The sequence below is a fragment of the Hypanus sabinus genome, chromosome 7 (assembly GCF_030144855.1).
Source record: "Hypanus sabinus isolate sHypSab1 chromosome 7, sHypSab1.hap1, whole genome shotgun sequence".
Taxonomy (NCBI): domain Eukaryota; kingdom Metazoa; phylum Chordata; class Chondrichthyes; order Myliobatiformes; family Dasyatidae; genus Hypanus; species Hypanus sabinus.
Window position 1 is genome coordinate 176,991,464 of NC_082712.1, and position 14,217 is coordinate 177,005,680.

At 42.9% G+C, this 14,217-nt stretch overlaps 1 protein-coding gene across 1 annotated transcript in view; it reads left to right on the plus strand.

Annotated features, from left to right (window-relative positions):
• Nucleotides 1-14,217, plus strand: part of si:ch211-266k8.4 (carabin) — a 165,264-nt gene that overhangs the window by 103,509 nt on the left and 47,538 nt on the right. The gene's annotated exons all lie outside the window — the stretch shown is intronic.

Consider the following 14,217-nt stretch of genomic DNA (forward strand, 5'->3'; position numbering starts at 1 on the left):
CTGTTCAGGAGGCTTTAAACTAATGTGGCAGGGGGATGGGAACAAGTGCAGAGAGACAGAGGGGTGTAAAATGAGGGTAGAAGTAAAAAGTGGTAAGGTGAAAAATAAAAGTGGCAGGCAGACAAATCCAGGGCAAAAAGGGCCACTTTTCAACATAATTGTATAAGGGCTAAGAGTGTTGGAAAAACAAGCCTGAAGGCTTTGTGTGTCAATGCGAGGAGCATTCGTAACAAGGTGGATGAATTGAATATGCAGATAGTTATTAATGAATATGATATAGTTGGGATCACAGAGACATGGCTCCCGGGTGACCAAGGATGAGAGCTCAACATCCAGGGATATTCAATATTCAGGAGGGATAGACAGGAAAGAAAAGGAGGTGGGGTAGCATTGCTGGTTAGAGAGGAGATTAACGCAATAGAAAGGAAGGACATTAGCCTGGAGGATGTGGAATCGATATGGGTAGAGCTGCATAACACTAAGGGGCAGAAAACGCTGGTGGGAGCTGTGTACAGGCCACCTAACAGTAGTAGCGAGGTTGGGGAAGGCATTAAACAGGAAATTAGAAATGCGTGCAATAAAGGAACAGTAGTTATAATGGGTGACTTCAGTCTACATATAGATTGGGTGAACCAAATTGGTAAGGGTGCTGAGGAAGAAGATTTCTTGGAATGTATGCGGGGTGGTTTTCTGTACCATCATGTCGAGGAACCAACTAGAGAGCAGGCCATTCTAGATTGGGTATTGAGCAATGAGGAAGGGTTAGTTAGCAATCTTGCCATGCGAGGCCCCTTGGGTAAGAGTGACCATAATATGGTGGAATTCTTCATTAAGATGGAGAGTGACATAGTTAATTCAGAAACAAAGGTTCTGAACTTAAAGAAGGGTAACTTTGAAGGTATGAGACGTGAATTAGCTAAGATAGACCGGCAAATGATACTTAAAGGGTTGACGGTGGATATGCAATGGCAAGCATTTAAAGATCGCATGGATGGACTACAACAATTGTTCATCCCAGTTTGGCAAAAGAATAAACCAGGGGCGGTAGTACACCCATGGCTGACAAGGGAAATTAGGGATAGTATCAAGTCCAAAGAAGAAACATATAAATTAGCAAAAAAAAAAAGCGGCACACCTGAGTACCGGGAGAAATGCAGAGACCAGCAGAGGAGGACAAAGGGCTTAATTAGGAAAGGAAAAAAAGATTATGAGAGAAAGCTGGCAGAGAACATAAAAACTGACTGTAAAAGCTTTTATAGATACGTGAAAAGAAAAAGATTGGTCAAGACAAATGTAGGTCCTTTACAGTCAGAAACAGGTGAATTGATCATAGGGAACAAAGACATGGCAGACCAATTGGTTCTGCCTTCACTAAGGAGGACATAAATAATCTTCCGGAAATAGTAAGGGACCGAGGGTCTAGTGAGATGGAGGAACTGAGGGAAATACATGTTAGTAGGGAAGTGGTGTTAGGTAAATTGAAGGGATTAAAGGCAGATAAATCCCCAGGGCTAGATGGTCTGCATCCCAGAGTGCTTAAGGAAGTAGCCCAAGAAATAGTGGATGCATTAGTGATAATTTTTCAAAACTCTTTAGATTCTGGATTAGTTCCTGAGGATTGGAGGGTGGCTAATGTAACCCCACTTAAAGGAGGAAGAGAGAAACCGGGGAATTATAGACTGGTTAGTCTGACATCGGTGGTGGGGAAAATGTTAGAGTCGGTTATCCAAGATGTGATAACAGCACATTTGGAAAGAGGTGAAATCATCGGACAAAGTCAGCATGAATTTGTGAAAGGAAAATCGTGTCTGACGAATCTTATAGAATTTTTTGAAGATGTAACTAGTAGAGTGGATAGGGGAGAGCCAGTGGATGTGGTATATTTAGATTTTCAAAAGGCTTTTGACAAGGTCCCACACAGGAGGTTAGTGTGCAAACTTAAAGCGCATGGTATTGGGGGTATGGTATTGATGTGGATAGAGAATTGGTTGGCAGACAGGAAGCAAAGAGTGGGAGTAAACGGGACCTTTTCAGAATGGCAGGCAGTGACTAGTTGGGTATCTCAAGGCTCAGTGTTGGGACCCCAGGTGTTTACAATATATATTAATGATTTAGACAAGGGAATTAAATGCAGCATCTCCAAGTTTGCAGGTGACACAAAGCTGGGCGGCGGTGTTAGCTGTGAAGAGGATGCAGGGTGACTTGGATAGGTTAGGTGAGTGGACAAATTCATGGCAGATGCAATTTAATGTGGATAAATGTGAGGTTATCCACTTTGGTTGCAAGAATAGGAAAACAGATTATTATCTGAACAGTGGCCGATTAGGAAAAGGGGAGATGCAACGAGACCTGGGTGTCATTGTACACCAGTCTTTGAAGGTGGGCATGCAGGTAAAGCAGGCGGTGAAAAAGGCAAATGGTATGTTGGCATTCGTAGCAAAAGGATTTGAGTACAGGAGCAGGGAGGTTCTACTGCAGTTGTACAAGGCCTTGGTGAGACCGCACCTAGAATATTGTGTGCAGTTTTGGTCCCCTAATCTGAGGAAAGACATTCTTGCCATAGAAGGAGTACAGAGAAGGTTCACCAGATTGATTCCTAGGATGGCAGGACTTTCTTATGAAGAAAGACTGGATCGACTAGGCTTATACTCACTGGAATTTAGAAGATTGAGGGGGGATCTTATTGAAACGTATAAAATTCTAAAGGAATTGGACAGGCTAGATGCAGGAAGATTGTTTCCGATGTTGGGGAAGTCCAGAACGAGGGGTCACAGTTTAAGGATAAAGGGGAAGCCTTTTAGGACCGAGATGAGGAAAAACTTCTTCACACAGAGAGTGGTGAATCTGTGGAATTCTCTGCCACAGGAAACAGTTGAGGCCGGTTCATTGGCTGTATTTAAGAGGAAGTTAGATATGGCCCTTGTTGCTAAAGGGATCAGGGGGTATGGAGAGAAAGCAGGTACAGGGTTCTGAGTTGGGTGATCAGCCATGATCATACTGAATGGCGGTGCAGGCTCGAAGGGCCGAATGGCCTACTCCTGCACCTATTTTCTATGTTTCTATGTAAAGTCCCATGTCCATCCATATTATTGATAGTTTCTGCCCACTGATACTGTGAATTTGAACTTTGAAACTTAAAAACAAAGTATTTAAGAGCCCCAGAGGATAATCTGAGTTGATTTACTGAGGACTGTGATTTTATTTAAAATAAATGTAAGACTGCATTGAAGGGTGATGTAAAGTATGTAGATCATGTGTATGTAATTGTATGTATGTGCTCTTTGTTTCTTCTTCCTCTTGCTCCTACTCTCTTTACCCCTGGTATTGTTAATATAGGTATTTGCCATTGTGCAGTGAACTATGGACTGATAGCCGATGCTTGTTTGTAGATGAAGGGTCCTGATGAAGGGTTTTGGCCCGAAACATTGTCACTACCTCCTCCCGTAGATGCTGTCTGGCCTGTTGAGTTCTGCCAACATGATGTGTTTTTACTTGTTTGTAGATATGTGTTTGTTCAATAAAGTTCAAAAAAAAAGAAAGACAAATAGGCACCATGAGATATACCTATCAAATGTGATCAGGGAGAATCTAGAAGATTCAACATGTAGTTCCATAAGACTATAAGATGTAGGAACAGAATTAAGCCATTTGGCTTATCAGGTCTGCTCTGCTATTTCATCATGGCTGACCCATTCAACTACTGCTTGATTCTTCATAGTGGTCAAGGATTAACTTTATTAGCGATTATCCATTTTTGTCCATTGTATCCAACGATGACAGGAACCTGTGCAGAAGAATTTTTAAAGTGGAGAAGCCATTACACTGGAGCAGTTCTATTCTCCTGACCCTGGAAGTCCAGGTCCAGTGGTATGAGTAGTCATCACAACTCGGGTCTTTCTTGGTTGCAGTGGATTACCATGACATCTTCTGTGCCTTGACATGCCCTTCACTTTCTGCAGAATGTCGCAGAATTGCCTTCCTGGCAGTTGGATCTCACTGCCGATCTTATCCACCTAGTCCGCTGGAGCTGACCACGTTCCAGAACAGGCATGTCCCTATCTCACTGGGCTGCAAGGCCTTTGGCTACCCTCACCTGGTTTAACCTGCTTGTCGAGGTGGTGTACCGGGGTGAGGCTGCTGTTGCATGCAAACAGCTACTTGAAGACACAGGTGGGGGCTAAGTATCAGGCACAACAGGCCCCTTTCACCAGAGATGCTACCCCTCCCTGAATACCCCATATACTCCATTAGGCATATACATTTATATATATAATAGGAATTTACTGTGGTGTGTTGGTGCAACGTGCAACAATAAACAACAACATTATAGAGGATAAGAGTTATATAAGAAATGAAATTAGCTGTTAAAGACGGATAGGGAATAAAATGTGCATATATACATTAATACTGGCATATATTTGCAATGTAAGCAGCATTATAAAAAGAGGTTTAAAGTGTTTACAGTGCAGTGATGGGGGTAAGAGAAAGGGGTGAGAGGAGCTAACTACAACAGTTGATCAGATGAACTGCTCGGTTAAAGAAACTTTTATGATGGAGTGAAGTATTTTTTTTGTAGCACTATAGCTAGGCTGTATGCTTGCTTAGAAGATGCCATCGGCATAGCCTATGCAGTTGGCTTCTGTGAATTTTGTAGATAATACATAATCACTATTAACAATAGAAGTGTTTTCTTAGACCATAAGACAAAGGAGCAGAATTAAGCCATTCAGTCCATCATGTATTGCTGAGAATTCTTGGAGCTTCATTCAGTTAAACAAGTGGGGTGTCCTGCATAATCTTAACATCTGTCCAATGCACATACCTGCCAAGCTATTTTATATGTTACTCTACCTGCTTCAACCACTCTCTGCAACACATTCCACATAGATGTCACCCTTTGTGGGGCAAAAAAGTTGCCCCTCAAGTTCCTATTAATTTTTAATCCTCTCACCTTAAACCTATGCTTTCCAGTTCTGAATTTCCCAACCCTGGGAAAAAGATTGAGTGCATTCAGCTTGTCTATATCCATTATGATTTTGTGCACATCCATAAGATATCTTGGTCTCCTACGCTGCAAGGAATAAAGGCTTAGCCAATCCACCCTCTCCCTATAATTCAGTTCTTTAAGTTCTGGTGACGTCCTTGTAAATCTTTCCTGCACTCTTTCTAGTTTAATATCTTTCCCCTAGCAGGGCAACTTAAACTCAGAATCAGACTCAAGTTTAATATCAACAGCATAAATCATGAAATTCGATGCCTTTGCTGCAGCAGTACAATTACTAATAGAAAAATCTGAATTACAATATGTGTGCATGTAAATATGTATACATATAAGTGTTTGTGTGTGTAAAACAGTCAAATAGAAGCGCAGAAACAAATATCACTGTGATGATTGTATGCTCTAGTACAGGCATGGGCAAACTACGGCCCGGGGGCCATTTGCGGCCCGTTAAGCTTTTTAATCCAGCCCGCAGAACTTGATGAAATTATATTAATAAACCTTGTTAACGTTTTTTCCCACAATTCTGGCATTTTCCCAATAGATGACGCACTCTATATACATTTGTGGCGACCCATTTCCTGGCACATCCGAACCGGCTCACTATTAGCCAGCGTTCTGGCTAAGGGAGATAGCCTGCGGGGATTTGCGAGCACAGAGCTTTGGAGCCTCTGCGCCACGGTGGGGGGGGGGGGGGGCAGGTTGAGGGAGGCTTAAAAGTGAGGCTGGGGATTTCGAATAAAGTCTTTTTCTTCGACTGCAGTTACCGACTCCATGTCGTAATTTTAGCGCTGCATGTAGCACACCGCTACACATTGACCTTTGTTGAGGTGCAGCGTATTACTCCACATTTGTGCTTTACTCTTTGTTCGGCTCGACCTATTTGTGTGAACAGGCGTTCAGCGTCATGAACATCAACAAAGCCAGCCACAGATCCAAGTTAACTGACCAGCACCTCAGATCCATCCTGAGAATCGCCACAACAAAACTAAATCCAGACTTTGATGCGCTGGCTAAAAAGGGAGACCAACAACACTGTTCCCACTGAAATTAAAAATAAGTTTCTTCGTTGTGTTATGTAAAAAATGCATTTGAAAATATTTTTTTCAATAAGCCTTACATGTTACATGTCATTTCTGTTAAGTGATGGACATGAGTAGTGCGCAGGTGCACGTATGTTCTCAAAATAAAAAATGCGCTCCAGACCAAATAACACGCTCTGCATACTGGCGCACTGTCACTGTTCTGTCCTTGTGCTGGTCGTTGTTGAGTTTTGGCACAGGGGACAATTGAATAAGAAGGAGCAGGACAAGTAGACCTGCATCTCCTACCGTTTTTGAAATAAAGACAGGCAGGAGGAGAGTGATGATGATAATATCTTGAAGGATAACAGAATTTTCAGTGCTTTAAAATAATAACTGTTACTATTAAAAAAAGCTGTACTTTATTCATTTAATTTTCAGTGTTTTAAAAGTCATTTCAATAAATAGCTAAATACCATGGGACTTAAAGACAGATATTTTGTTGTAAAGCATTTGTTCATTTTCAATTGAAATTAAAGCACATGTTTTCTACATATCCCATGATATTTTCTCTTATGAGGTGTATTACCAAAACACTCCGTCCATCTGCTCCTGGTCCGGCCCCCCTGTCAAATTTTAGAACCCTTTGTGGCCCACAAGTCAAAAAGTTTGCCCACCCCTGCTCTAGTATCAATTGTTTGGTGACAGTAAAGTATCTATCTAAGTAGGTCATACAAAAATAGAAATTAACAGTAGTGAGGAAGTGTTCATGGGTTCAATGTTCATTCAGAAATCAGATGGTAGAGGGGACAAAGCTTCCTGGTGGTAGCAATGAGAACAAGGCATGATCTGGAGATGGAGGTCCTTAATAATGGATGCCGCCTATTTGAGGCATCACTCCTTGAAGATTACCTGGATACTGCGGAGGCTAATACCAGTGATGGAGCTGACTAAGTTTACAACTCTCTGCAGCTTATTTTGATCCTGTGCAGTAGCCCCCCTCCCATACCAGATGGTGCTGCAACCAGTTAGAATGCTCTTCACAGGAAATCTGTAGAAATTTGTGAGTGCTTTTGATGACACACCAAATCTCTTCAAACTCCTAATGAAATGTAGCTGCTGTTGTGCCTTCTTAGTAGCTTCATCGATTATGTTGGGTCCAGGTTAGATCCTCAGAGATATTGACATCCAGGAACTTGAAATTCCTCACTCTTTGCATTTCTGATCCCTCTATGGACTGGTGTGTGTTCTCTCATCTTACCCTTTCTGAAATTCACAATCAGTTCTTTGGTCTTACTGATGTTGAGTGCAAGGTTATTGCTGCAACGCCACTCAGCCAGCTAATTTGTTTTGCTCCTATATGCCCTCTCATCACCATCTGAAATTCTGCCAACAATAGCTGTATCATCAGCAAACTGAACTGACCTCAACAACTACGTAGGGATGGCAGGGTGGAAATACGGCTCTACCAAAAGAGGTGTAAGGCACTCCTTCCCTCCGTGAGCCTGAAGGTCACCTTTGGGCAAGGTGTAGCATTTACTTAGTCCCCCCGATTAGGATCAAGTGAAACCACGGGTGCAGGTGGTGAATGGTCGTATGAGTTGCTGATGCACATCCCACATCTTGGTTATGCGACCACTGACACCGGGCAGACAATCTCTGAAGAGTATTGTTAATGGCTGAGGTCACCGTATTGTAAAGACACTGTTCAGAGAGCGGCAATGGCAAACCACTTCTGTAGAAAAAGTTGCTAAGTATGATGATGATAAAATATGTACATTTGCAAATTGGCAGAATTGAACCCCGACCACTGTCATTCTAGTAGTGTTACACTAACTACTACCCCATCATTCCACCCATAAAATTTATTCGACCTTTCTTTATAACTCAGGTCCTCTGTCCCAACAACATCCCTGTCAATTTTCCCTGTACTCTTTCAAGCTTAACAAATGAGGAGGAGAAGTTTCCATCAGCCTTTCTCTGAAAAATCCCTTCTGGCCACTTACATCTAATTTATAAGTCAGCCTGTTTGTCCTGAATTCTCCAACAAAGGAAATAAGTTCACTCCATCTTCCTTTTTATAACTTTTAATCATCTTAATGGCTTGTATTAGGTCACCAGTACTCTATATATACTTAACAGAATAACATTCTAAACCAGGCTACCAGCCCTTGCAATTTAACCCTTGACTTGTGTAAATGTAGTTCTCAAAAATGAACACGGTTACAACAGCTGGTGCTTTTTAACCTGGGTCTTGTCTCACTGTGACTAACCCTTTAATCATCTTAAACACTGTAATTAGATCGGCCTCTGAATGGTTACCGTGGGGGGGAAAGAATTGAAGAGGCATTGATAGCCCCCATTGCTGCCAGGTGTCTTTTTAACTGTTGTCAAAACAGTTCAATAGTCTGAGCCCAGCCCCTTTCACCAACACTAACCCCAGCAACTTCACTGCACGTTGGACATTAAGTAGTTGCGCCAGAAAGGCTGTTGGTGTTTTGGAATGTTACGAAAGAGAGATGTGAACAATTCGAGATCGATGATGATGCAAAAAATTGTAGCTAACTGTGTTTTATTTTTTTGTGACAGGAAGGTGTTATTTCCTCTTGGGTTTGTAAGACTATCCCCAACGGCTACCAAAATACCTTGAGGAATGAGGGTAGTTTTATTTTATTTTTTGTAAATAGCTCTTGTGTTCCAAGTTCCTCAGGAAGTGCAGAGGACAGGACAAGAGTGGGAGTGAAAGATGACTTCAGGTGAATCATGTTACGCTTGGTGAATTTAAGTTGTAACTCCACCAGAATTCTTTCAGTAAGCTGTCAGCTAGCAAATGAAGAGGCAATCACAATATTAAATATATCACTTCTATCTTTATTACCTTGCATTTATAGCACACCTTTCTTAATAGAAAGTAGAACATTGAAAAGTACAGCACAGGATAGACTCTTCAGCCCACAAAGTTGTGCCGACCTTGCAACCTACTCAAAGATCAATCTTACACTTCCCTCCTCAATTTTTCTATCATCCATGTGCCTATCTAAGAGGTCCTTAAATAAGACCATCATAAGACATAGAAGCAGAATTCGTGACATCCGCAAACTTACTCACCCATCCTTCCGCCTCTACATCCAGGTCATTTATAAAAATCACAAATAGCAGGGGTCCCTGGACAGATCCCTGCAGCACTCCACTAGTCACCAACCTCCAAGCAGAATACTTTCCTTCTACAACTACCCTCTGTTTTCTTCCTTTAAGCCAATTTTTTTATCCAAACAGCCAAGGTTCCACTTATCCCATGCCTCATGACTTTCTGGATGAGTCTCTCATGAAGGACCCTGTCAAATGCTTTGCTAAAGTCAATGTAGACCACATCCACTGCCCTACCCTCATCAATTTCTTTTGTTACCTCTTCAAAAAACTCAATCAGGCTCGTGAGGCACGATCTTCCCTTCACAAAGCCATGTTGACTATCCATGAGTACTTCTCCAAATGCTCATAGATCCTATCCTTAAGAATCCTTTCCAGCAGTTTGCAGACCACCGACGTAAGGGTTTCTCCCTATTACCTTCTTTAAACAAGGGAACTACATTTGCCATTCTCCAGTCCTTCGGCACTTCCCCTGCAGCCAAAGAGGATTCAAAGATCATAGCTAATACTCCAGCGATCTCTTCTCTCAATTCACACAACAATCTGGGGTGTATCATATCCAGCCCTGGGGATTTATCAATCTTGGTGTTTTTAAGAAGATCCAGCAGTACTTCTTCCGTCATCTCCACATTGTCCAGCACATAGGCCTGCTCTATTTCAACCTCACCCTGATCAAGATCCTTTTCACCTGTGAACACTGAAGCAAAGTATTCATTTAGGACCTCCCCTACCTCCTCCGCCTCTAGGCACATGTTGCCCTCTTTATCCTTTAGCAGTCCCACCTTCATTCTCCTGTTCTTCACATATGCATAGAACACCTTAGGGTTCTCCTTAATCCTACATTCCAAGGCCTTCTCATGCCCCCTTCAAGCTCTCCTAAATCCTTTCTTTAGCTCCTTCCTGGCTACCCTATATTTCTCATGAGCCCCTCCTACTTCCTGCTTCTTATATCTAACATATGCTTCCTTTTTCCTCTTGATGAATTGCCTCACGTGTTTCATCAGCCACGGTTCCCTTTTCCTACCATTTTTTTCTTGCCTCGGTAGGACAAGCTTATCCTGAACCCAGCTCAAGTGGTCCCTAAACTTCTCCCACATTACTTCTATGCTTTCCCTTTGAACATCTGTTTCCAATTTACTCTCACTAGTTCCTGCCTCATCCCTTCAAAGTTGACCCTTCCCCAGTTAAGCACTTCACTGTTTCATCTGATTTTATCCCTTTCCATAGCTATGCTGAAGCTAAGTGAGTTGTGGTCACTCTCACCAAAATGCTCCCCCACCAAGAGGTCTGTCACCTGGCCAGGTTCATTACCCAGAACTAGATCCAGTATAGCCTCTCTTCTTGTCGGCCGGTCCGCATACTGTGTCAGGAATCCTTCTTGACAAATTCAGCCCTATTTAACCCCCTTGCACTCAGGAAGTGCCAGTCAATATGAGGGAAGTTGAAATCACCCATAACTGTGATGCACCATCAATAACTCTCTGAGACGTGAGGCGAGATATCGACTTTTATTGGCTGGAAGAAAGTACAAGCAGCAATTGACCACCACACTGCATCCTGGAGACTGAGACCGGGGTGGAGTCCCCAATCGCCTTTATACTGGGGTCCGTGGGAGGAGCCACAGGAGCAGTCAGCGGGGGGGGGGGGGGGGGGCGTGTCCAGACAGGTATATGTAGTTCACCACAAACTGCTACCCTGAATTTTGTGCACCATTCTAAAATCTGCCTACTTATCTGCTCCTCGGCATCCCGAGGGCTATTTGGGGGCCTATAGACTACTCCCAGCATAGTGTTTGATCCCTTCCTATTTCTGACTTCCACCCAGACCGACTCAGTGGACACCCCCTCTGCAGCATCCTCCCTTTCTATAGCTGTGATACTATCCCTGACCAGAAATGCCACTCCACCTCTCCCCCCCCCCCCCTCCTTCTACCTCCCATCCTATTCCTTTTAAAACACCTGAACTTCCTTGGAACATCCTCGGACTGTGTTGGTCATTGACACCAATGATACATTTCACTGTATGTTTTTGATGTATATGTGACAAATAAAGCTAATTATAAATCTTAAATCTTACAATGGTCTGCATTCACATGAAGGGCTGAAAGGGCTGTTTCTGTACTGCTGGACTCTATCACTGCATTTCATTGAAGAGCTGAGATAGGAACAAATCAGTGTAGGGCAATCTCTGCTACGACTGTCAATTGGCACTGGAAGTTTAGGAATCTTTTGGACTTCCACACATTTTATTGACTAGTGTGACTGGCATCCATTCCACCCAGAGAACCCCATCTCCTTCTGAAGGCTGCGGAATAGCTGTTCCTCGACCTCCTTTAACTTGACAAGCTGTTATGGGAGTGCTGAACTCCTTCTAATGCTGTGACCTTTCTCAAGGTGTACATGCATCAAACAGACAAAGTGGGCTTTGTGCCGATCTGTGGGGACGATTTCTCAGGAGGGGATTTGTTACCTGTCCCATACAAGCACACTGCTTTTCACTAGAGCTGAATTTTGACAGCATCAGAATTAGAGAAGGGGAGTACATGGTTCTCAGGTCGATAGCCATCAACTTGTCACTTGAGACTTGCAAGGATCTGAATAAAAAGCATCTCTGGCATTGTTCTATTGCAGGAACAATTTATATCACTTCACCTCTTGTCCCTCCTGGTGCCCCAGCTTAAAGTGAGCCCTTGTAATAATTGTCCGATCAGTAAAAGGAAACAAGTCAGCATGAATCCCAGTAATGCTGGGCGTTTCTTACCTGATGAGTGCCACATTGGGCCACTTTATTTATTTATTTCCTGGAATGCAGCATGAAACAGAACCTTCTGGTCCTTCGAGCCACGCCTCCTGGCAACCCACCGAGCCCAATCACAATGACCAATTAATCTACCAACCGGCATGCCTTTGAACTATGGGAGGAAAGTGGAGCACCTGGTCACGGAGAGAACATACAAACTCCTTACAGGCAATGGCGGAAATTGAGCCTGTACTGTAAAGCATTGTGCTAACCACTACACTTCTGTGCCACCCCTAAATGTACCTGTCTGCTTCAGTGGACGGTATAATTTACACAGGGGGTAGCACCATAACGTAGTGGTTAGCACAATGCTTTACGGCGCCAGTGATCAGAGGATTGGGGTTCTATTCCTGCCATTGTCTATAAGGAACTTGTGCATTCTCCCCATTCCTGCACAGATTTCCATATAACATCAAATAGTTTCAAGAGCAGTTCAAGAAGAGGGCTGCACAGTAGTATAGCAGTTTGTGTAACACTATTATAGCACCGATGGTAAGACCAGGGTTGGATTCCTGCCACTGTTTGTAAGGAGTTTGCATGTTTTCCCTATGCCTGTATGGTTTCCTCCGTGAGCTATACGGGTTATAATTAATTACTAAGTTCCTCAGGGTCAATATCACAAATGACCTGACTTGGTCTAACCAAGCAGAGTCCACTGCCAAGAAGACTCACCAGCGCCTTTACTTCCTGAGAAAGCTGAAGAAATTTGGCCTGTCCCCTAAAACCCTCACTAATTTTTATAGATGCACCGTAGAAAGCATTCTTCTAGGGTGCATCACAACCTGGTATGGAAATTGTCCGGTCCAAGACCGGAAGAAGCTGCAGAAGATCGTGAACATAGCCCAGCACATCACACAAACCAATCTTCCGTCCTTGGACTCACTTTACACCACACACTGTCGGAGCAGTGCTGCCAGGATAATCAAAGACAAGACCCACCCAGCCAACACACTTTTTGTCCCTCTTCCCTCCGGGAGAAGGTTCAGGAGCATGAAGATTCGTACGGCCAGATTTGGGAACAGCTTCTTTCCAACTGTGATAAGACTGCTGAACAGATCCTGACCCGGATCTGGGCTGTACCTTCCAAATATCCGGACCTGACTTGCACTACCGTACTTTCCCTTTTCTATTTTCTATTTATGATTTATAATTTAAATTTTTATTATATTTACTATCGATTTGTACTCCAGGGAGTGCGAAGCGCAGAATCAAATATCACTGGATGATTTTACACTCTAGTATCAATTGTTCGGTGACAATAAAGATAAAGTTGTGGGCATGCTATGGTAGCATCGGAAGCGTGGCGACATTTGCTGGCTGTCCCCAGCGCATCTTCGAACTGTGTTGGTCACTGATGCAAACAACACATTTCACTGTATATTTTGATAGCATGTGACAAATAAAGCTAATCTTTAAATCCTTTTGTAAAAGATTATACCCCTCAAATTCCCTGTCACCTGACAGCCTGTCAGCAATAGCATTATGACAACAGTTTACAACTAATTTCAAGGTGTTTCACAAGTGTATTATTAAATGTAATTTGACCGTACAATCATTAAGTCGTACAACCTCCTGGCCCATCGTGTCCATGCTAACTGTGCTACCAATGTTAAATAGCAATTTCCTGAATTAGGCTTGTATCCTTAAATATCTTCCTGTCCAAATTTCTTTTAAAAGTAATTGCGTCTGCCTCTGCCATGGCAGCTCATTCCTGATGAGCACCCTCAGAAGAGTGTGAAAAACTTGCACCTCAGATCTCCTTTAATAAAAGAGGTGGTATGGTTGTGTAGTGGCTAGTATAACATTTTACTGCACCTTGAATTGGGGTTCAATTCTCACTGCTGTCTGTAATGACCACATGGGTTTCCTCCAGGTGCTCCAGTTTCCTCCACACTCCCAAGATCGATGGGTTAGGATTAGTAAGTTGTGGGCATGCTATGCTGGCTCCAGAAGCATAGTGACACTACCTCCAGCACATCCTCAGACTGTGTTGGTTGTTAATGCAAATAATGCATTTCACTGTTTTGATATATACTCAGTGACCACTTTATTAGGTACACCTTTCTAGTTCTGGACACGACCCTCAGAACTACCTGAATTCTTTGTGGCATTTAAACAATATTCAATAGATATTAAAGGAACTAATTTGTGCCAAGACATCATTCCCTACACTACTACACCACGACCACTAGCTTGAACCGTTGACAGAAGACAGATGGATCCACGGATTCATGTTGTTTGTGTCAAATC